The 25,126-nt window shown below is 46.5% G+C and overlaps 1 long non-coding RNA gene across 8 annotated transcripts in view; it reads left to right on the top strand.

The window, feature by feature from the left end:
• Positions 1-2: 2 nt before the first annotated feature.
• LOC127038623 (uncharacterized) overlaps positions 3-25,126 on the top strand; it is a 61,395-nt gene continuing 36,271 nt past the window's right edge. For 3 of the 8 annotated variants that reach the window (XR_007770747.1, XR_007770748.1, XR_007770751.1), the window contains exons 1-3: positions 11-2,755; positions 5,648-5,825; positions 12,737-12,840. This is a non-coding gene — a long non-coding RNA (uncharacterized LOC127038623). Of the gene's footprint in view, positions 2,756-5,647; positions 5,826-12,736; positions 12,841-25,126 lie in introns of all 8 variants that reach the window. The other 5 variants (XR_007770746.1, XR_007770749.1, XR_007770745.1 and 2 more) reach the window with 5 other exon arrangements.

Here is a 25,126-nt window from a genome sequence, read left to right as displayed (position 1 = left end):
TAGTCTAGGAGGAAGGACTTGGTGATCAAAGGCAGTGTTTTTAGGGCATTTCTTGAGACTGGTCTTCTTGTGGTTAAGGCTAGACTGGCACTCAGGAGATCTGCCACAAACTCATGTGACCCTGGGCAAGTCATCTAGTCTCTCTGTGCCTCAGTTCCCCATCTGAAGAGTTGGAAGTTTTTCATAATATCTAACCAAATCTCCCTTGCAGCAGATTAAGCCCTTTACTTCTTGTCCTTCTCACCATCTTCTTTATAACAGTGCTTAATATATTTGAAGACTGTTATCTGGTTCCCCCCTCAGTCATCTTTCTTTTAGATCCAAGTTTAATATTTAGCTCTCTTTCTATAATAACTATAATCCCTACCACCAGCAAATAAAGGCTTAGGCTGGCATAAATTCCCCCAAGTAAAACATTCATGTTTAATACAAGAACTGCTAATCCTTTGAAAAATTACTGTTATGGGACTTGTGATTGTTGTGCATAGTTTCATGGCTCAGAAATGTATCATAGAATATCAGGGTTGGAAGGGACCTCAGGAGGTCATCTAGCCCAACCCCCTGCTCAAAGCAGGACCAATCCCCAAACATTGTACATTCCCCTTTCTTTCTCCAAGAATGCCAAGTAAGGAATTGCTAACCATAAATGTGTTCCGTCGAGAAACAAGGAAAATCAGTTACATTGATCTATCTGATTTAATGACTTCCATGAAAGATTAATAAAGTCCAGAATGTTATGCACTGTGAATAAAGCAACCAAAAGGTCTGGTAAGATTTCTCCTTTCCATTTGCAGAGTGAAATATCATAGGCAGTTCTTCCAAAAAGCTAGACAATACAAAATATTCAATATACTTTAAGATGGTTTAGGAAAGCACTCATGATTTTAGCTACAGATTTTATCTTGATTCTCATGATATTAGATGTTTCATAAATCCCCAGCTGCTGGAGTCATGTGATCAGGTGAAAATCTCAGCTTTTCATTTAAGAAAAGAGTAAAAAAGACTTAAAAATGTGACCTATGAGTGACCTGAGGGCTGGGGAAAAAAAGCCAAAGTTAAAAGCACCCAACATTTATTTATTTTGCTCATGTTTTTTAATCCAATTACAGGATTTTGGGGGGGGGGGGACTGTCTCATTATTTTTAAATGCTTGCAGTTGGCAGTGCTGGAACTTGCAAACTGGTTCTTTTCATCCAGCCCCAAGAAGCAATGGGCAAAGGATGAATCCAAGCCCAAACAGCTCCAAAGCTTTTGAGTGTTTGGATGTGGGATTTTAGTTCTGCTCAGCAAGGTGATAGTGGCTCAGCAACGTCACTTGGCTCTTGGATCTGATCGTCCCAGGTCTTTGGCTACTGTACAAAGTAACATATCAGTGCTGTTTTACACCAGCAGGGCATCTAGCTCTTTTCTGTTTATGGTTTAGCTCCTTGTGACTATGGAGGATTCCCACTCTAGAGTGCTTGGGATAAGGGTGCAAAATCGGGAATAACTGGCTAGGCAGTAGTACTTCAGAAAAGGGTCTGGGAGTGATAGTGGCTCACAAACAGAATGAACCAGCAGTTTGATTACTCACTTACTTAGCACTTAGTTCTGCCTGTGTCGCTGACACATTGGGCAGTCCAGTTCCTCCATACATTATGGTCACGCATTATATGTGATACTTTTTCCCAGATAATGCCAGTGCATTCAATATCCTTTGTCACTGTCTTCTGCCAGTTCTTCCATGGCCTTCCTCATTTTCTCTTTCCTCCCTCGGGTACCTAATTCAATGCTTGCTTAGCATGTCTCTCATCTTCTATATGGAGTACATGTCCCAACCACTGAGCTTCTTTCTTTGATGACATTGTCTGACATGTCCTGCTCTGTCAGCTCCCCTACTCTCACATTTTATATTTTGTCTTTCCCTGAAATGTGTAGTATCTTCCTCTGCCATCTGTGATGGGCGGCCTCCAATTTCTTTTTGTTAGTCACTGTCATCGGCCACGTCTCTGCTCTATAAGGTAGCATGCTCAATTCAGTCGCATGGCATAAACTGTCCTGGAGTTTGTTGTGGTGGGTGACCTTGTTTGACCAGATATTGTTCATGATTCCAAAAGTGGTATTTGCTTTTCCTATTTTCATATCTTTATCGCAGCCACCTTCAAAGGTCATCACCCTCCTTAGGTAGCAGAACTCTTCTACCTGTTCAATTTCTTTTCCAGCCATGTACACCTTTCGCTCTGTTGTCCTCTTTCTTATCTTCATAATCTAGGTGTTCGCTGCATTTACTTTGAATCCATTTTTTGCTGCTTTCTGTTCTCCCTCTGATGAAAGGGCAATCATTCCTGTTCCATGTCACGCTTCAACGTCATTGGCAAAGTCTAGGTCGTGTAACTTATCTCCGCTATCCCATTTTCCACCATCCACCAGGCCTTTTGTTGCCTGCTTCCTCACCCATGCTACTGGTAGCATAAAAAGAATTGGGGATAACCCACATCCTTGCCTAAACGCCAGTCATAATGTTGAACTTCTCCACCCAGGCCTGTATCTGATCTTACTGCCTATCTGCTTCCATGATATAAATTCATTATGTTAATCATTTTGGCTGATAGCCCATCGTTTCTAGCATGTGAAAGCTCCGGGGGGTGACAGAATTCCAGCAGAGGTACTCAAGGTGCAAGGTGAAATTCTAAATGAACAGTTAACAAAATATAGAAGAAAGAAGAAGTGCCACTAGCAGGAAAAGATGGTATCATCATGGCATTGCCAAAAAAGGGTGAGCTTACTCAGTGCACGGACAGAAGTGGTATTGTACTGCTATCCATCCCAGGCAAAGTATTGGATACTGTTATGCTGAACTGAATGAAGAAGGTGGTGCATGAAGTTATTACAAGAAGATTCTGGGTTCCATGCTGGTAGATCAGTTCGTGAACAGATATTCACTCTTTGTCAGATCATCAAATAAGCTCCTGCCATTTTAATTAACTTTATTGACTTCCGGAAAGCATTCAGTAGTGTCCACAGGGAATATTGGAGCTATTGCTAGAAGAACAATATGATGCTGCAGCGAAAAAGGCTAATATCATCCTGGGAGGCTAACAGGATGGTCATATATAAGAAGAGGGAAATAATTTTTCCACTCTGATTGGCGCTGATGAGGCCTCAGCTGGAGTATCCAGCTTGGGGCACCACATGTAAATGTGGAGAAATTGGAGAGTCCAGAGGAGAGCAACAAAAATGATAAGAGGTTTAGAGAACACGAGAGATGAGGAAAGGTTGAAAGAACTGGCCAGGGATAGTCTAGAGATGAGATGGCTGAGGGGGGACATGGTAACAGTCTTCAAATAATTAAAAGTTTGGCATAAAGAGACTGTACTCCATCAACTGTACTCCACCTCCAGTGAAGGTAGGACAAGAAGTAATGGGCTTAGTCTGCAATAAGGGAGATCTGGGTTACAAATTAAGAAAAACTTATTTAACTATAAGCCCAGTTAAACTGGAACAGGCTGAGTAGGGAACTTGTGAAATCCTTGTCACTGGAGGTTTTTAAGAGCTCGTTAGACCATCTCAGAAAGATGTTTATACTTGGTCCTGCTTCAGTGCAGGGGCCTGGACTAGGTGAGCTATTGAGGTCTCTTCCATCCTTACATTTCTATGATTCTGTAAAGGTACATTTTGTTTTTCACATCACATATATGAAGCACCCAAACATGCACTTACGTCCTTAAACTAACCCTTGACCATCCCATGGCGTTGTATTAATCTGGGCTCACAGCCCTGGCTGAGTAGCAGCAGCGTTCCCCCTCCATCCCCCCCAAAAAAAGGGCAGTGAAGCAGCACCAGTGAGGAGGAAGCTGCATGCAAGACCCCAGGGCTCCTATTAAAGAGAATGGCTCCTTCACTTTGAGTTACAGCAGTACAATTTTGTCTGACAGCATAGCGTTACCCAGGCTGATGGTTAGGTATGATAGACAGGGACTTCCAGGCATGAGATTCAGCATCAAATTTATGTCTCTCTGGGGGGGCGTGGAAATTAATCTCATGTTGGCAAGGCAGAAGCTGACAGACTGTAAACACAGTCAAAGCTGTCCTTTGACTTACAGTGAGTGTTAAGGATGCTGGTTCAGAGTTTCATTAAAAACTCCTTCAGCCACTAAGGGTAGAATCCACAAAGGTATTTTGCTGCCTAACTCCCATTGCAATAGCTGGTGCTTCAGAACCTGGCAGTTGTGACATCAGCACATGTTTGTCAAGGTTCCTTCCCCACTCTGAACTTTAGGGTACAAATGTGGGGACCTGCATGGACACTTCTAAGCTTAATTACTAGCTTAGATCTGGTAACACTGCCACCATCCAGAATTCCAGTGTCTGGAGCACTCTCTGTCCCCCCAAAACTTTCCCCTCCCTGGGTTGCCTTGAGGGACTTCACCAATTCCCTGGTGAACACAGATCCAAATCCCTTGGATCTTAAAACAAGGAGAAATTAACCCTCCCCCCTTCTTTCTCCCCCACCAATCCCTGGTGAGTCCAGATCCAATCCCCTTGGATCTTAAAACAAGGAAAAATCAATCAGGTTCTTAAAAAGAAAGCTTTTAATTAAAGAAAGAAAGGTAAAAATCATCTCTGTAAAATCAGGATGGAAAATACTTTACAGGGTAATCAGATTCATATAGCCCAGAGGAACCCCCTCTAGCCTTAGGTTCAAAGTTACAGCAAACAGAGGTAAAATCCTCTCAGCAAAAAAGGAACATTTACAAGTTGAGAAAACAAAAATAAGACTAACACGCCTTGCCTGGCTGTTACTTACAAGTTTGAAACATGAGAGACTGATTCAGAAAGATTTGGAGAGCCTGGATTGACGTCTGGTCCCTCTTAGTCCCAAGAGCAAACAACCCCCAAAACAAAGAGCACAAACAAAAGACTTCCCTCCACCAAGATTTGAAAGTATCTTGTCCCTCCATTGGTCCTCTGGTCAGGTGTCAGCCAGGTTAACTGAGCTTCTTAACCTTTTACAGGTAAAAGAGACATTAACCCTTAACTATCTGTTTATGACAGTGTTATTTAATCAGTGCCTGTTTGTCTTTTGTATGAGTATTTCACAACTATAGAAAATATCACCGCAAACATGTCCTGCTTTTTGCGCTCGGAAATCTGGTCACCGTAGCCTCCTCCCCCCACACCCCAGATCCTTGAGCCTTAGCTCCCATTATGTGCTCCAAACAGCTGGACTCTAAACCTCCCCCTCCCCACCACTTCTTGTGTTCCAGTGAACTGGGGACCTTGCAGCTGGCGTCTGCCATGCATTGCCCCACCATGACTGCCTATAGCACTGTTCTCCAAGCAGCCCAGCTGGCCAGTCTACATTTTAACAGTCTGACAAGCCATTCAATCAGTTCTGATTCCGCTAGTTGGGGGCATGGACATATACACACCGTCCAGTTCATGACTAGCACGGCAATTGCCTGGCCAGGGTTGGAACATGGCATTGAGGAGCCGGTTATTTTAGCCTGGCTCTAGCACTCCCAAGGCTGACGTTATGGACTCCCTGGCTTTGGCAGGCTGTGGAATGTGGTTGGATGCCTGTTGACTAGGAGCCATTGAATGCCCATCAGAAAGTAATGACTTTTACTCATGTCTTGTGATTTCTGCATTATGGGGCTACATCCAGAACTGAAGCCAGAAAACAAGCCATTTCCATTGTGATTCTGACCCAGACTCCAAACTACAGGGACAGGTTTTGGATCCAGGCATTAGAATTCAACCCACTCTCACTCCCAAAATTCCAATCAATGGGATCCAATTTGAGCTTCTCTTCTCGGCCTCTCACATGGAAACACTGTCCACAGGTAACCCCTCCCCTCCCAGCCCATCCCCACTGAAACATCTCAACAGACAAAAGCCATGTCCAAGATGGAAACTTCATCCTACATCATTAATAAACGCTAAATTATTGAGCAGCTTCATAAAAAATGAGATACATTTTACTTCACTAGAAACCCACATATGTTGCACAGACTGATTGTTACCAAATGAGAAGGCCTGCCCCTCATTAAATATATAGCAAAGTGGGGTAGAACATGAAAGATGCACGGCGATGGGAAGAGAAATAAGTGCTTTCACTCACAGCTGAGGGAGAGAAGTATAGAATAAGGAAAGGCAAAGAGATAAATTGGTCAAAGAAAGAAAGGGGAAATGAGAGGTAAAGAACTCAGGTTGGGCTTAAAGACATTAAAGTGACCAGGAGCATAAGTCCCATTGAAAGTCTTAGTTCACTTAGATAAGAAACATTTCCATTCTTTTGATTTTTTTAGACATTAGGGCCAGATTCTCAGTTGATGTAAATCAGCATTGGTGAAAATGGAGCAACATGTATTTACACCAGCTGGTTATCTGGCCCATAAGATGGCACTAAGGGGTGTAGTGAAAGTTGAGACCTACTCCAATTGAAAGATTCTTGGAGCAGCTAATCCTGGAATACACAAAGGGAGAGGCAATTATTGAGTTAGCCCTAAGTGGAGCACAGGATCTGGTCCAAGAGGTGAATACAGCTGAGCTCCTCGGCCATAATGACCTTAACGTAATTATATTTAACATCTTTGTGGGGGAATCCTGAAGATGCCCACCATAGTAGTAGTTAACTTCAGAAAGGGGAACTATGAAAAATGAGGATGCTTGTTAAACAAAAATTAAAAGAAACAGTCAAAAAAGTAAAATGCCTGCAAGCAGCATGGAAAATTTTTAAAAATACTATATTAGAGGCTCAAATTAAATGTATACTCAAATTAAAGAGAATAGTAAGAGGACCAAAAAGAGAAATGCCACCATGGTGAAACAACAGAGTAAAAGAGGCAGTTAGAGGAAAAAAGGCATCCTTTAAATAGTCCTACTGAGGAAAATAGAAAGGAGCCTAAACTCTGGCAAGTCAAATATAGAAGTATAATTAGGCAGGCCAAAAAATAATTTGAAGAGCAACTAACAAAAACTAACAGCAAAAAAAATGTTAAGCACATCAGAAGCAGGAAGCCTGCCAAACAGTCAGTGGGGACACTGGCCATACGATTTGCTAAAGGAGCACGCAAGGAAGACAAGGCCATTGCAGTGATGCTAAATGAAATCTTTGCATCAGTCTTCACTGCAGAGCATGTGAGAGAAATTCCCACACGTGAACCATTCTTACTGGGTGACAATCTGAGGAGCTGTCCCAGAGTGACGTGTCAGTAGAGGAGGTTTTGGAACAAATGGATAAATCAAACAGTAATAAGTCATCAGGACCAGATGGAATTCACCCAAGAGGTCTGAAGGATCTCAGATATGGAATTGCAGAGCTGTTAACTGTAGTATGCAACCTATCACTTAAATCAGATTCTGTACCAGATGACTGGAGGATAGCTAATGTGACACCTATTTTTAGAAAAGGCTCCAGAGGTGACTCTGGCAGTTACAGGCCAGTAAGCCTAACTTTAATGCCAGGCAAATTGATTGAAACCATAGTAAAGAACAGAATTATCAGACACTCTTAGATTAATACAATATATTCGGGGAGAGTCAACATAGTTTTTGTAAAGGGAAATCACACCTCACTAATCTACTAGAATTCTTTGAGAATGTCAACAAACATGTGGACAAGGGTGATCCAGAGGATATAGTGTACTTAGATTTTTCAGAAAGCCTTTGAAAAGGTCCATCACCAAATGCTCTTAAGCAAAGTAAGGTGCAATCGGATAAGAAAGAGGGTCCTCTCATGGATCAACTGGATAAAAGATAGGAAACAAAAAAATAGGAAAAACTGGTCAATTTTCACAGTGCAGAGTGGTAAATAGCAAGGTGTCTGAAGGATCTATACTGGGACCAGTGCTGCTCAAAATATTCATCAGTGATCTGGAAAAAGGGGTAAACAGAAAGGTGGCAAAGTTTGCAGATGATACAAATTACTGAAGATCGTTATGTCTGAAGAAGACTGCGAAGAATTACAAAGGGATTTCACAAAAGTGGATGAGTTGTCTTTTAACTTAGCTGTTACCACTCAAGAAACAGCTCTTGGAGTTATCCTGGATAGCTCTGTGAAAACATCCATTCAGTGTGGCACACAAGCAAAGTAATGACAGTAAATAACATAATACCACTATATAAATCCATGGTACAGCCCACACCTTGAATACTGCATGCAGTTCTAGTTGCCTCATCTAAAAAAAAACATATATTAGAATTTGAAAAGATACAGAGAAAGGCAACAAAAATGATTAAGGGTATGGAACAGTTTTTGTATAAGAGGAGCGTTAAGGTGTCACACCCCACTTTGAATTTCAGGGTACAGATGTGAGGACCTGCATGAGATAATACCTAAATTTGTTTACCAGCTTAGGTTAACAGTAAGCTGCCACCACCAAGCATGTTCCAAATCTTAGGGGAGAGCCACTTGGAACTCTGCCTTCCCCCAAATTATTTCCCCAGTCTTTATCCCTCTTTTTCTGGCAGGATTGAAACTGATTCACCTCCCACCAATTTCTGGAGAGCCCAGATCCAAAAAACCCTTGGATCTAAAAACAAGGAAAAATTAATCAGGTTCTTTAAAAGAATACTTTTAATTAAAGAAAAGAAAAAGGTGAAAGGAATACCTCTCTGAGATTAGCCTGCAAGTTACTCTCACAGACAACAGATTTAAAACACAGAGGATGTCCCTTTGGGCACCCTTAGTTCCACAAAGACATCCAATTTGATTCTCCCACTATGCAAAAACGAAGTTACAAAAGAAAATAAACATAATCTAATACATTTCTTCTCTAAACACTTATTACTTTTAAGAAATGTTAGATGGCTGATTCCTGGATCCTTTACTCTGGCACAAACTTTTCTGAACAAAGACTGATTTCCCTCCTCCTGCTTTGAAAACATCTTGTCCCCCGCCATTGTTTCCTCTAGTCAGGTGTCAGCTAGGCTATGTAAATGTCTTAACCCTTTACAGGTAAAAGAGGAATTAACTCTTAACTGTTTGTTTATAACAGAGAGATTAAAAACACTGGGACTACTCAGCTTGTAAAAGAGACAACCAAGAAGGGATATGGTAGAAGTCTATAAAAATCATGACTGGTGTGGAGAAAGTGAATAAGGAAGTGTTAATTGCCCCTTCACATAACACAAGAACCAGGGCTCACCTAATGAAATTATCAGGCATCAGGTTAAAACCAACATAAGGAAATATTTCTTCACACAATGCACAGTCAGCTTGTGGAACTCATTGCTAGGGGGTGGCATGAAGGCCAAAATTATAACTGGGTTCAAAAAAGAATTAGGTATGTTCATGGAGGATAGGTTCATCAATGGCTATTAGCCAAGATGGTCAGGGAGGCAACTGTATGTAGGGTGACCAGATGTCCCGATTTTATAGGGACAGTCCTGATTTTGGGGGCTTTTTCTTACATAGGCACCTATTAGCCTCCACCTCCTGTCCTGGTTTTTCACACTTGCTGTCTGGTCATCCTAACTGTATGCCTCTGACTGCCAGATGCTGGTATTGGACCACAGGGGATTGATCGCTTGAAGATTGCCTTGTTCTGTTTGTACAGCTGGCTATAGTTTAAAGAATCCTTATTGGGGTTGCAGGAAAAAAACATCCTGATGTATAAGAAGAATAGTAAATATGGCAGGCGACCAGCTTGGCTTAACAGTGAAATCCTTTCTGATCTTAAACGCAAAAAAGAAGCTTACAAGAAGTGGAAGATTGGACAAATGACCAGGGAAGAGTATAAAAATATTGCTCAGGCACGCAGGAGTGAAATCAGGAAGGCCAAATTACACTTGGAATTGCAGCTAGCAAGAGGTGTTAAGAGTAGCAAGAAGGGTTTCTTCAGGTATGTTAGCAACAAGAAGAAAGTCAAGGAAAGTGTGGGCCCCTTACTGAATGAGGAAGGCAACCTAGTGTCAGAGGATGTGGAAAAAGCTAATGTACTCAATGATTTTTTTTGCCTCCGTCTTCACAAACAAGGTCAGCTCCCAGACTGCTGCACTGGGCAGCACAGTATGGGGAGGAGGTGACCAGCCCTCTGTGGAGAAAGAAGTGGTTTGAGACTATTTAGAAAAACTGGAAGAGCCACAAGTCCATGGGGCCGGATGCTCTGCATCCAAGTGTGCTAAAGGAGTTGGCGGATATGATTGCAGAGCCATTGGCCATTATCTTTGAAAACTCATGGCGAACAGGGGAGGTCCCGGATGACTGGAAAAAGGCTAATGTAGTGCCCATCTTTGAAAAAGGGAAAGAGGAGGACCCGGGGAACTACAGGCCAGTCAGCCTCACCTCAGTCCCTGGAAAAATCATGGAGCAGGTCCTCAAGGAATAAATTCTGAAGAACTTAGAGGATAGGAAAGTGATCAGGAACAGTCAGCATGGATTCACCAAGGGCAAGTCATGCCTGACTAACCTAATTGTCTTCTATGACAAGATAACTGGCTCTGTGGATGAGGGGAAAGCAGTGGATGTGTTATTCCTTGACTTTAGCAAAGCTTTTGTTACGGTCTCCCACAGTATTCTTGCCAGCAAGTTAAAGAAGTATGGGCTGGATGATTGGACTATGAGGTGGATAGAAAGCTGGCTAGATCGTCGGGCTCAATGGGTAGTGATCAACGGCTCCATGTCTAGATGGCAGCCGGTTTCAAGTGGAGTGCCCCAAGGGTTGGTCCTGGGGCCAGTTTTGTTCAGTATGTTCATTAATGATCTGGAGGATGGTGTGGACTGCACTCTCAGCAAGTTTGCAGATGACACTAAACTGGGAGGACTGGTAGATATGCTTGAGGGTAGGGATAGGATACAGAGGGACCTAGACAAATTAGAGGATTGGGCCAAAAGAAACCTGATGAGGTTCAACAAGGACAAGTGCAGAGTCCTGCACTTAGGACGGAAGAATCCCATTCACTGTTACAGACTAGGGACTGAATGGCTAGGAAGCAGTTCTGCAGAAAAGGACCGAGGGGTTACAGTGGACGAGAAGCTGGATATGAGTCGACAGTGTGTCCTTGTTGCCAAGAAGGCTAACGGCATTTTGGGCTGTATAAGTAGGGGCATTGCCAGCAGATCGAGGGATGTGATTATTCTCCTCTATTCGACATCAGTGAGGCCTCATCTGGAGTACTGTGTCCAGTTTTGGGCCCCACACTACAAGAAGGATGTGGAAAAAATTGGAAAGAGTCCAGCGGAGGGATATTAGGAAAAACTTTTTCACTCAGAGAATGGTGAAGCACTGGAACGGGTTACCTAGTGAGGTGGTGGAATCTCCTTCCTTAGAGGTTTTTAAGGTCAGGCTTGATAAAGCCCTGGCTGGGATGATTTAGTTGGGAATTGGTCCTGCTTTGAGCAGGGGGTTGGACTAGATGACCTCCTGAGGTCCCTTTCAACCCTGATATTCTATGATTCTCTTTGAAACATCTGGCATTGGCCACTGTTGGAAGACAGGATACTGGGCTAGATAGACCATTGGTCTGACCCAGTATGGCCGTTCTTATGTTTTTATATAAAGCCTAACTATGGGAAAGTGGACAATAAACTATACCAATAAATAGTGATGGGAAAAGGTTCAAAAGAGAGATAGGCAGACTGAATTAGTCCAAACGAAATGTCCTATTGATAACTCAAGATATGTTTTAAGGTCATGTCTGGTAAACAAAAGAAGTGTGGGACTAGTAATCAATGAACAAAAATTGCTGTATCAGAAATTAGGCCTAACTGGTAGACAAAACAGCAAAGAGATGGGCTAGTCCACCTGTCACTCTCTTTTAGGTCCTTTAAAAAAAAAAGATCTTGAGGGAAGCTAATGCAACAATTGCTGACTGAAAGCAGGGGAAGGAGTGAGCTTGCTGCCATCCTCACTATCTTCTGGGACCCTAGGAGCCACCATGACATCCTTGGGCCTTCATTAGCCTGATTTTGAGGTATGTCTTGATCTGACTGGGACAAGAGCAGGCCCCAGATGACTTTGTCATCTCTCTCTGTTTCTCTCTCTCTCACACACACACACACCAGGGCTGCCCGCAGGGGGGAAGGGCAAGTGGGGCAATTTGCCCCCGGCCCCGGGCCCTGCAGAGGCCCTGCGAGCCCTGGCCTGGCAGCAGTCCGGGTCTTCAGTGGCGGGGGGGCCCTTCAGTGCTGCCAAAGACGTGAAGCGACTGAAGGGCCCCCCACCACCGAAATGCCCCGTGAGCCCTGGTCCAGTAGTGGTCTGGGTCTCTGGCAGGATTTCGGTGGCAGGGGGCTGTTCAGTCACTCCAGGTCTTTGGTGGCATTTCGGCAGCGGGAGGCCCTTCAGTGCTGCCAAAGATGCAAAGCAACTGAAGGGCCACCCGCTGCCAAAGACCCGGACCACCGGTTGAGTACAAGCGCCACAGCTCCTCTGCTTTGCCCCAGGCCCCCTGAATCCTCTGGGCGGCCCTGACACACACACACTCTTTCTCTCTCCTTTTCCTTCCCCACTTTATTTCTTCTCTTTCCTATTCTCCTCTTGCCGTCTGTCTAAGAGTCTGAAGACAGGATATCATGCAACATTGGTATAAACCTCTGACTAGAAAGAAGCAGCTAAAACCAATGCCCTAAACAGCCCAATGCTGGTACAAGTTTGCCAGATCTCAGGGTGACTGATAAAACTGTGTGCTGTGTTTTTCCCATAGTCACTTTGCAAGTAAAACTAAACAGCAGAGACAGAAGGTGCATTTTCTATATTTGCTGTTCTTTTCTTTACCCTTTTGTGTGTGTTTGTCATGTTTTGTCTTCTAGGAAACAGGATTGGACTGCAACAACAGCCCATCTTCACTACCTTCTCTTTCCTGTGAAAAGGCCAGTTATTACCATCTTTAATACCACCGCCAGTATTAAAACAGGTAAAAACAGGAGGGTTTGTTAGTTAGTTTGTTTGTTTTAAACCCTCTCTGCAGGGGAACAAGGGATCATAATGGTCCCTTCTGACCTATGAGTCTATGTTGTAAAAATGAAGGCCTTACAGAATACTTTATATTTCGTAGGCTCTAGCTCCTTTGCTTTCTTTTGTTTCTTTTAATAAAAGTTTGAAACGGTTTTAAATGATGTGTTTGCCATGGTATTACGCAGGATGAGGTCTCTGTATACCAAACCCTGTTAAAAACTGCTTAATGTTGGGTGGTTTATGGGTCATGTTAACACCTTTGACTCTTTGGCCCCATTTATTCCATCAAAATTAATACCACAGGGGCAAATTCAACTGATTTCAGTGGAGTTGCATCAGGGATGCCTTTCTCCCTGGACTCATAAGTGTGTCCGCCTTGACTCTGACTGAGAGGAAGATTTGTAGATGGTTGAAGGCTTTGTCTGTACTGTTTCCCCAGTCCCCAAGCTCTTTCAGTCATTAACACATTACATGGAAATAACCCAGAAGATTAGGCTTTTTACAACGCTAATCCCTCTTAATGCAGTTAGTACCTTTGGGGTGCAGCGAATTTACACTTCTCTGCAATGCCCTGTATGTGCCACTCACTGAAAACCAGTACGAAGCCTGAGAACTGCGGTAGCCCTGGGCCTGCCATAAAACCAGACGATAATCCAAGTTCAGAAATGGCCTTCCTTGTTTTCAGTCTGGCCATAGCTTTGTGCCATCCTATTGCTCCTCTTCACTGATCTATGACAGCTCTCCTTTCTGGTCCATTCCCATTACCCAGCCAGCATGAGCCCAAGAATCTTCACCCCTGCAGCCCATGCGTCTCTGTCGCTCTTCATCTGATTTCAGCTCTCAGCTGGAAAGATTTCTTTTTCTCTCTTTCCTCTAGCTTTTTCTTTTTTTAAACTCCCATTGTCTCTTCCTCTTCTAGGCTTGGCCATGTATGGGTTTTTTGTATTTTTCCCACCCTACAAAAGCTTTGACACTGCTATGTGTAAATAAATACCGCTGGTGTGTTGTAACACGCAGAAAGCATTTTGGGTATGAACGACACTGTGGAAAATAAAGTCCCATTGAATTGCTATTGCTGCTGAGAGTATGATTCTGGATCACTTGCTGGGATCATCTGGCTATATCTAACCCAATCAGCTTTGGCCCTCAGTGACACAGGCACTGGCATCCTCCTTTCCCCAGGGCTGCTCAACTCCTGCTCAGCCCCAGACCTCGCCCCTACTCCACCCTACCCCCAAGGCCCTGCCCCACCTCTTCCCAAATAGTTCTGCCCCCTCCCCCAGCACCTCCTGTACTCCCCGGAACAGCTGGTCGCAGCGGGTGGGAGGCACTGGGAGAGAGCAGGAGGAGTTGATTGGGGCCTATGCTCAGTGGCATCTCGGTCTCTCCTGTTCAAAAGCATACTCTTTAGTTTCCTAAGGGCTGACATCTTTTGGTCTAACTAAAGTCTTTGGGCTTAATGCAGAGGCAATTGGGTGAAATTTACCAGCCTATGTTGTACAGGAGGGCAGACCAGCTGATCCGATGGTCTCTTCTGGCCTTCAGTTAATCATGTTTATTATGGTCGTGCCTAAACACACCAGGAATGGGGCTGCATTGTGCTAGGGCCTGTAAAAACAATGTAACAGACAGTCCCTGACCAAAGAGTTTACAATCAGAATACTCGCAGCGGACCCAGGGTAGGGGAATGGAGCGTAACACACAAGCAGAATGAACAATATGATGGTGGCAAATGTCAGGTTAGTTCCATGATTTTGGGGTGGAGGGAGGGGACTCGGGAAGCAGGGAGTAGTTAGGAGGGGATAAGCTAAACAGAAAGAAATATGAAGCGAGCACAGCCAATACCAGTAGCAATAAGGAGACCAGAAACCAGTGCAACACAGAAATCATTAGCTGCTGTCTAACTAACCCAGGCTATTACATGTTTTTTTTTTTAAATGTGCACACCTCTGCACTAGCTAGAAGCCATGATGCCTTTACCGGAACTCTGATGCCGATTTTGCCTTTGTGAGTGGTTGGTGATCATTGATATCAATAGAGATGGGCTGGTTTGCACCAGGTGAGGCCTTGCCTTATCTCTTGGGTGATTTTCCCCACTGCTGTCCAAAGGTCTTACAAACTATTGAAAACATACTCTGTGATCACAGAGAAATGCATACGTGGTTTGTGGTTTTTTAAACACAGCAAAAAGCATCCTCAGTTCCTTTTCCTTGCATGATCCCATTTCACCTTCTTTGTATTTAATGACTCTTGATGGGTCTGAGGTGACAAATTGGGAGCGAGACCTGAATGGTGCCAGAACTCAGTGTGGTTCAGATCCAGGGTTTTGGCTTAGTCCTGTATAGAAACAGCTGCAATGATCTAGACTGAGATTTCCTCGAAGCTCCAAGGGTGTTTGCAGCTGGAGCTTTGCTGTGTGCCTATCTCTAGTAATTGTGTGATTATGGTAATTACACACAAAAAGATAATTTCTTAATCACGTGTAATGAACACCCTTCAGCTAGCAAGCTATGCACACGCTCATTCCTGCTATTAACAGGCTTTGAATCCACCTCCTTTTGTACTGACTCTGTCCTTCGTTACCGTACGCAGTTTCTCTGAGATGTTTTGTAATGGTTTGATGACTGGATTTAGTCTAATTTCTTCTTGGTTGTTACCTGACAAACCCTGTCATTACTAATCCTATGCTGTATTTTATCGTCTTAACAGGTGCTGGAATTTCCTAACATCCATTCCATTCCCTGTAACGAGAGTCACCAGATACCAAAAGCTTAAGGTTTATATTTAGCAAGTTCTGTAGCGCCAAGGCCATCTTTTTGTTCTGTGTCTGTACAGCGCAGAGCACCATGGGGTCTTGGTGCAGGAATAGGGCTTCTAGATATTATCACAGCACAAATAATAAACAATAGCAATAACTAAGGGTTTCCTCTTTAAAGGTCAAAAGGTCTGAATCTCTTATCGCATACACTGGTTTTATACTGGTGTGAAACTATTAACTACATGGGCGTTACTCCAGATTTACATTGGTGTGAAAGAGCAGAGGATCAGGCCCACAATCTTCCAAATCCACTTAGAAATATTTGGGACTTTCTTCAATGCTTTATCTTGGGCCACTTTTGAATCAGGTTCCTTCTGGTTTTGTACTCAGTCCACTGTAGGGGGGACATTGTTTTTGGGCTCCAGGAATGACTGCCCAGCTCTCTTCCTACCTTGCTAGAAATGGCTGCTTCATCTAATAGAGTCAGAAAAGAGAAGCAGGCCACCCTGGCCCAGAGTCTCAAAGCTAGTTAAGTGCCTAAATGCTTCTGAGGATCTGGTCCTTTATGCTTATAGTGACGACTCATTAAAGGTGAAATTCACCCCATGCACAGGGTCAGCCTAAGGCATAGGCACCGCTTAAGTCTTACCTGAAGGCTTAAAGGAGTAAAGTACAGCAGTCAAAAGTTTGTGTTAAAACAATGAATATTAGGTTTTTGCCTGAACAAAGTTTTTTGGGAAAAGTATCTGATCTTTGTGAAAAGTTGTGCTGTTTCATCAAATTAAAAAAAAAAAAAAAGACTACTGAAAGCAGAAAACTTCAGCCCAAACCCTATTTTTAGAAATTAGACAATTCCACTGCAATGCATCATGGGAGTTGTAGTTCATGTGCCTTATGTCCTCATTCATCTCTATGGGCTGGGGTTTCCAACTGGATGCATCTCCCATGATGCCCCAAAGTTATTTGACTCCTCTGATGTATTGTAGTATCTCACCAAGAGGGGACACTGTGGTGCATTATGGGAGATGTAGTCCCACCAAGATACATAGCCAATAGGGGAGAACTGGGGCATGGAACACCTGAACTACAACTCCCCTGAAGCACTATGGCAGCATTTCTCAAGTGAAATTTTTGGGTGTCACTTTTCTACTAAAAAAGGTTCACACTGCTTTAGTGTTTACGACTTGTGTTGGCCTTAAAAAGTATAAGATGCTCTTGACTGCAAAATAAAGGCAAGGGATTCTATCTTCCGACTGAATATTGTATACAGCAGGGATTCTCAAACCAAGGGTTGGGACTCCTCAGGGGGTCGCGCGTTATTATATGGGGAGGTCGAGAGCTGTTACCCTCCACCCCAAATCCTGCTTTGCTGCCAGCATTTGTAATGGAGTTAAATATATAAAAAAGTGTTTTTAATGCATAAGTGGGGGTCGCACTCAGAGGCTTGCTGTGTCACCAGTACAAAAGTCTGAGAACCCCTGGTATAGGGCCTGCTTAATCAAATGGCATCCAAATGTGGGTTTTTAAACATCAGTTAATAAATTATATTGCATCAATCCTCTGAGGATTTCAAAAAGAACTGCTGACCTTGTAAATTAGGCTCCTAGGATAAGCCTTAAAATCCAATGCACAAGTCTGTCTCTCACCAGCCAATATCAGCCACCGTACCTCAGTTGAAATCAGTGGCATTTCACTGGTGTAAGCGAAGGGAGCATCAGACCCGTGGGCTTTCCCTGCTCAACCAAATATAAATCCATCATGATCAAGTAAAATAAATGACGCTGACAGAAGTAATGTTTCAGTGACTGACGGGCAACAGAAGATCCCATTCCAAGTAGTTCACCATTTTTATTGTACGCCATAGGACTATACACGTTTCATGCAGGCTATGTGTTTGTCCCAGCTGCCACTCAGAATGAAGTGCTTCACTTCATGTGGGTGGGTCCTGGGCTAAGGTACTTGGTTCCTGGTCCGTAGTACCGGTGGCTTTATCGAGGGTCCTGCAAGCAGAAAAAGAGAGTCATTCCACAGCTGCTAGACTGAATCGGTGATCAAAGACCACAGAACATGCCCCCTCCCCTTGCCAATTGATATTGGCCTAGCAGTGAATCACTGCCTGGAGTGCATTCATTTATTATAAACACAATAAATAGTTTATACGTTCACTGTATTGATAATGGGCCTGATTCTGCTCTCATTTAGGGACTGATCTAAAGCTCATTGAAGTCAATGGGTGTCTTTCCATATACTTCACTGGGCTTTGGGTCAGGTCTGTGCCCTGGTTTTATTATACCTGTGCAGCTTGAATGACTTCAGCAGACTTGCCTTGGGTTTGGGCACAAACAGGATCAGGCCCAATGGGAAGCCACAAAACGGCTATGAAAAATGTTTGCCAATTGATTATAACCTGCATAGGAAGTCAAAGGGTGTCTCACTGTAAAATTGTATAACAGATAAGCAGTGTGTTTCCCTCAAAGCAAGCAATGAATGCTGGTGAATGCCCTGTAAAGTAAGGGAGCTGTGTGCAATAAATTAAGGGGTGACTCATCTGCCCTGAGCTTCTTAGGGACCCCTGAAGTGCTCAGATCCTGCCGTGTCAGTAAAATGATTGGCTTTACCAAACAGCAGCTGCCTGAAAAATACAGGCCAGGGTTTAGAGTGAGCAGATAGCAATGTGAAAAAGCGGGACACTTTCTTTTGGAGGTGGGGAAATGGGGGTATAGTTGCGTGTATAAGACAAAGTCCCTAATATCGGGACAGTCCCAATAGTATTGGGACGTCTGCTCATCCTCCCAGGATTCCACTCTGCCAACACCTTTCATGTGTAAATTCAGTGATCCAAGGGAGCTGATGCCACGTGGGTGGTGGGTGAAGCGTCCTCTGGGGGCTAGCTCTGTCCCCCGCTCTGCCCCAGGCCCCTCCCCATCCCCACTCAGCCCCCGCGCTGCTGCTCGCCACATCCCTCCTCTCCGCTAGCCCCCTCCTTGTGAGGGCTCCCCCTGCCTGCCTGCCACTGGCCACAACCCTCCTCACCCCCCCACCTCCCTTAAGACCCCCCTCCCCTGCCACCACTCGCTGCTTCCCTTCTCACCTCCCTGCTCCTGCATGACCCCCCTGCCCACCACATCCCTCCTCACCCCGGTGACACCCACCACTGTCCACCACTCATCACGTTCCCTCCTCATCCCCCTGCCACTGCGAGACCCCCTCTGCCCTCCATGTCCCTCCTCACCCCCCACCCCATCAAGACCCCCACCATGCAGCGCTTGTCTTGTCCCTGCCTCACCCCCCCACACACACACTCACCATTCGCTGTGTCCCTCCTCACCCCCCAGTTCCCACAGGGGAAGAGGTGGAGGAGAGGAGAGATGCAGCAAGCAACGGTAGCTGTGGGTGGTGGGGGCTTCGGAGAAGGGCGGAGCAGGGAGGGGAAGAGGCAGAGCGCAGGCAGGGCCACCATGGGCCAAGCGTCTAGCAGCGGGCCAGAGGTGGCTGTGCCAGGGGAGGTTTAGCCTCCCTGGCCTATTCTATCTGTCGTCCATGATGACAGATCCTGTTGGGGGTGGGACCCAGATGTTGGGCATTGGTATTAATTAGCACTCCACGGGGCTAGCTCCTCAGCTGGTGGAAATCGGCGTCATGAGACGCTGGGCCCATGTGCCAAGGAGGACAGTCCATGGAGACCATAGTCGGAGGTGCTACATGCCTGGGGTCAGTGCAGGTAGGGGATCCTGGAATCAGGGAGGATGGTGGGGGAACAACCTGAGGGAGATCAGGGCAGGAGTGGGGAAAGGAGGAGATCTGCGGGGTTGGCTTACAGCAGGTGAGAGCTGGAAGGAAAGGATTGATGGGGTCAGGAAGAGCAGTGGATGTGCTCCATGTTGATCAGTAAGGAAATGGAAAGGGGATTTCTGGGGCAGGGGAGGCGCATGAAAAGGGAGAGATGCAGTGGGTGGGAAGGGCTCTCTGAGGTCACAGAGGCAGAACGGAGATGCAGGTGGAATCCTGGCCAGATTTAAAATGGCTGCCGTCACATGGCGGTGGCGATTTAAAATATCTGGGAACTGCATTGCTCTTTTCAATGAGATTTATACGCAGGGTCTGGCCATATGTACAGACTGATGACAGTTGGGGCTTAAACGGCAGGGCCAATTTTGTGGCCAGCACCCTGTCCATGTGAGTCTAGGTACAGTAGTGTCTGCCCATCTGATCGAATCCAGTGCAATCCTGGTTTGCAGCCTGTGAGCGTGACTTTCCCTACAAGAGGCTATATGTGAGCTCAGCCTAGAGCCTGGACTGGGAGCTGCTCAGCTCGGGACAATCTCACTCATGTGTCCAGGGTTTATCTGACCTCCACACTGCCAGACTGGATTTTTCTCCCAGAACATATTGGCAGGGGCTTGTGGATACTTCCCCACCCCACGGAGCAGTCATGGTGCAGGGAGTGAGCTGGTAACACAACTGGCTTTCTGCAGAGGCAGGGGGTGCACAGTGAGAGAGATGGCCATAATTTGGGAGGAGGGTAGCCAAGAAGGAGGTGAGCCCAACACCTAAGGACAATGGAGTCAGTGCGAGTGTCAGGCCTACAGCAGCACTCCACCTGACCTAGTCACGTTAGGGCGCTGCACTGAGTGCCTTGGGGCATGTTTACACTGCAGCTAGGAGCCAGCCTCGGTCCACAGACTCCTGTTAACATGCTAAAAATTGCTGTGTAGACACATTGGCTTGTGCTGGGGCTCTGAAGCCAGGATTGAGGTTCAGAGCCTGAGCTCCAGTCCAAGGTGCACCATCAAAGCAATGTCTACACAGCAATGTTGAAGGTGCTCGCATGAGTCTGTGAACCCGGGCTGTGAGGCTTTCACCCAGACGCAGTGTAGACATACCACTGGAGGCCAAAGTCCTCTTGGCATAGAACAAGAACAGCAACGTAAGGTTCCCTGCATCGCCCTGTGCAAATATGCCTCAACCAGCAACACATAGGCAGGCTATTCATCTGTATTTAAACTGGACAGTCCTCTTTTTGGGTGATTTGTTCCTTGTCCAGTACTGAGATAAAACCAGACCTGGTTTTGTCCAGTATCAGATGGGGATGCCATTTTGAACAGGCCACGTCAATGGGGGGTGGAGTGGCGCACGCTTCAAAATGGTTCCTCTCTGTGTGGCATGACCTTGTCCACACTGTGCTTGTGAAAGCAGGCCAGCAGGGGCAAGGGTGTGCCGATGGGGCAGGCCTCTGCCATTCCCCAAAGTACCAGAATGCTCAGTATTCTGGGAATGTGTCAGCGGACACCCTAGCAATCCACACTAGGGATGAGAGGGCCTTTCAGTCTCCATGCTCCCATGCAGCACTCGTGCTGTGAACAGTTCTCCCCTAGGAGCTGAGCTGAGATCACCAGCTTCTTTCATGTAAGCCACTGAATGACCATGAGATGGGAATGTCCCAGCAGGCTATGCAGCAGCCTCCTGGAGGAGAAAAGGTCCACCACGCTCCTCATTGGCATCCTTCGTAAGAAACTGAAATAAGAATAATGGTGTGATAGTCATTTCAAATAAAGCTCATTCACAATGGGTGTTAAAATGGGGGAGGGAGACTGCATTAATTCCCCGTGAATTCCCTACTCAAGGAAGGACACAAGAAACAAAACATTCCCCCCCGCCATCCCCCATCTTCCAGCACACACAAAAAACCAACTGGATCATGTATAGTGGAATTGGGCAAAGTGAGTCAGGAAGGTGAAAGATCTACAGTCAGAACAAAGGGTGGTTTGAAAGAAAAGCCAGCTCCTGAAATAAAATTGTCTCAATTTATAGACTGTGTGTTAAAAATTCCTGTTGTCTCAGCCAGGCAAGGCACTTATCTGAAGTTCTTTGCACTCTCACGGCCTGTCTGTGACAACATATCGTCCAACAAAACTGGGGTCACGCCAAGTTTGCGGCAGAAATTAATGATGTGCTATGACAAGGTGACAGATCGGTGCTCTAAGGACGGGATGGATGCTACGCAGCAGCTCATAACTGGTTGCAGGTAGCTTGGGAAAGAGATCTGGCAAGAAATACAGGGGTTTAGTAGTGAATTAGCAGACGTCTTAACAACCGGCCAGCATTTAACAATAGACTGAGATACTGTATGTCACATACATAACCCCTAGCATGCTAACAGGAGGCTGTGGCCCCAGGCGGGGAGGCTGGTGCCCAGCTGCAGTATAGACATGGCCCAGGGCACTCAGTGCAGCGTCCTAAATTGACTGGGCTGGAGGGAGAGGTGCTGTGGGCCCACTGACTCCACTGTCCATAGGCGTAGGGCTCCCCCAGGGCCAGTGCAAGGATGTTTCGCGCCCTAGGCAAAACTTCCACCTTGCGCCCCCCACACGCCCCCACCCTGAGGCACCCCTCCCCTGCGGCAGCTCCCCACCTCCGCCCTGAGGTGGCCCCCCCCCGCCCCAGCTCACCCCTGCTCTGAGCTCGAGCACCCCGAGCACGCCATCGATGCGTCACTTCTCCCGCCTCCCGGGCTTGTAGCACCTAAGCTGATTGGCATCGCAAGCCTGGGAGGCGGGAGAAGTGAAGCAGCTCACCTCTGCCCCGCCTCCTCCCCGAGCACGCCATGGCTGCTTCACTGCTCTCGTCTCCCAGGCTTGCAGCGCCAATCAGCTTAGGTGCCGCAAGCCTGGGAGGTGGGAGAAGTGAAGCAGCGATGGCGTGCTTGGGGAGGAGGCGGGACAGGGGTGAGCTGGGGCGGGGAGTTCCCCTGCGTGCCACCCCCACCGCTTACTTGCTGCAGGCGGCCCTCCCCGCGCTTCCCTGCCCCAGCTCCCTCCACCTAAATGCCGGCAGCGACCGGGGCGGCCGAAGATCCAGGTGCCATGGTCGCTGCTGAAGAAAATGGCGCCTCCCAAATCCTGGTGTCCTAGGCAACCGCCTAGGTTGCCTAAATGGTTGCACCAGCCCTGGGCTCCCCTCCTTCCAAGTTATGGAACCCAGAGATAGGAGCCCACCTCCTGATTCTTACCCCTTATATCACCACTACGCTGGTGTCACACCAGTGGCGCTCCTCATCCTGGTTCGCACTGGTGTAAATGTGTTTAGAATGGGCCAGCTTGTCTGCTGGTGTATATGGGCATAGCTCCATTAAAGACAGTGGGCCAGATCCAGCGCTACGGGTTGGGCATGAACCTAGGAGGCAAAGGACCTCGCTTCTCATCCTAGCTCTGATGCTGACTCACTTTGGACAAGTCACTTAACCATTTGGTGCCTCAGTGTATTAGGGATATGAGATTTCGCCACCTTTGTGAAGTACTTTGAGATCTTCAGATGAAAAAAAGCTAGCTGCAAACTGCTATGATTTGTAACTAAGGTTTATCTTTGGTAAACAAGGACTCAGCTGCTAAGAATTCGTAATAAGGAGAAGTGCTGGTACCCAGCGCTTGCCAGAAAAAGAACCAGGGTGCATGAATGTTCTTGCTCCATTTGGGCACTGGAGTTTTTGTTCCTGGCGACTTCATCTCTGTGCATTCGTTTAACCTAAGGGCCTGAGCCTCAGCTGGTGCCAGTGGGCATAACTCCACTCCATTTACACCAGATGAAGATCTGCCCCTGAATTGCATATCATTAATTTGCCTAGACACCTGCTCTGTTCATGTCATCATGAACCTGGGGCGAGATTCACAACGTGGACTTAGCCATCTAATGCCTAGGCATCCTGCTGCCCAATGGAATCCTCAGCCCCAAGTTATGCACCCAGGCTCCCCATGGGCACAGTTAGGCACCTAAGAAAGGGATTCACAGAAAGCAGGATGCTGAGTGGGGAGCCACCTACGCTAGGCAGTAGGAAATGCCAAAGAGAGGAGCTGGGAGGCAGCACGCATGCAAGCCAGCCCATTATAGCCACCACCCTGTGGTTAGTCACTCACCGGGGAGGCAGAAAACTCGGGTTTAAGTCCCAGAACTAAATCAGGCATTCAAACCTGGATCTCCCACATTCCAGATGAGTCCCCTCACGATAGGGCATTGGGTAGCCTGGGACAGGCACATACTCCAGCCAGCCCCCTACGTGCCTGCTCCTGGCCCTTTGTGCAGGTGAGGAATGCTCTGAGCACCCCGACCGGGTCATGGCCCGCGGACGAGGTAAGTGGGGGAATGCCTAATCCGATCATTCTTTCAGGGCTCAGGCCTGACCCAGGGCTCGCAGCAGCATTGCGACAGCAGGACTGTCCTGGGCGGCTTTGTGGTTGCTCACCGGCAGAACTTTAGGCGCCTAGGGCCTACGGGGTTAGGTGTCAGCTGAGCGGTGGTTTTGTAAATGTCAGTGACACCTAAATGTTGGCCTCAGGTGCCTTAAGAGGCAGTTAGGTGCCCACGTCCCTTTGTGAATCTAGCCCTTGGTCACCTTTCTACTCCTCAATGAAAGATCCAGTGTTGTGGCATCTGCCGTGTTAGTCACTTCCCTGCATGTGTGTTCTCTTTTCTGAGACGCTGAGAGATAGAGGCAGTGTGGTCTGGTGGACTGAGCATGAAGATGGGCACTCTTAAGTTCCTAGTTTCAGCCAGAAGGGACCAGTATGGTCATCACGTCTGAGCTCCTGCCTGGCACAGACCCAAGAACCTCACCTGGGAAACTCTGCCTCAGGCCCATATCTTCTGGTTGAGCTAAATTCTAATTAAGTTAAATTGTAATCCCAGGTCGCCAAATGTCTTGCTGTGAGGCCTCACGTGCGTCACTTAGGCCTAGATCCTCAGGGTATTTAGATGCTTACCCCCCGTTAATTTCAGTGGGAGCTAGACAGCTAGATAGGTTCGAGGGGCTAGGCCTTAGCCTCTCTGTGGCTCACATGTAGAGTGGGGAGAGTAAAACCCTGCTTCCCTTGCCTCTTCTGAGAAGCGTGAGCATTAACTAGGTAATATTTCCAAGTGCTTTGTAAATACAGGGCCTCATGCCTTTGAGTCGCACCGATGGACTGAGCGCAGCTACAGACTGGTAAAGCACGAGGCGTGGGGGTGTTAGATCCTGACTCGCAGGGGATAGTCCACTACTCTGCTAGCAATCCCGTTGATTTCAATGCAGAGTCATTTAGTACTCAGTGCGAGGACAGCCCTGTATGAGCACTAACTAAGGGGAACAGATCTGTCCTTCATAGTGGCATGCCCCTCGCCACACATCCCTGCCTTCTCTCCCCTTCCAGCCTTCCAGCTCCCTGATGCACCTCATGCCATACATTATCTCTGGCTTGCTCCCATGGCTGCAGCTGGCACTGTATTATGATGTCACACAATAGTACAGTTCCTGAAGGAAACCTTTTCACTGGTGTCCCTCATCTGGTCATTTACTAACATGTTGCTCTTGCTCCATAGCTAACTGTGCCCAGTGATCCCACTGTATGCAATGGCAGGTCTCCAGCTGGAGATCATTAGGAGCAGAGTGTGGTGATGGGTAGCGAGTGCATATAAGCATTGCCACCCCCACCCTCTTTATAGAATATTTTGTTGTGGG

This window comes from Gopherus flavomarginatus, chromosome 1 (genome assembly GCF_025201925.1).
Source record: "Gopherus flavomarginatus isolate rGopFla2 chromosome 1, rGopFla2.mat.asm, whole genome shotgun sequence".
Taxonomy (NCBI): Eukaryota; Metazoa; Chordata; order Testudines; family Testudinidae; genus Gopherus; species Gopherus flavomarginatus.
The sequence above is the reverse complement of the archived record's forward strand: the minus strand, read 5'-3'. Positions and strand labels throughout refer to the sequence as shown.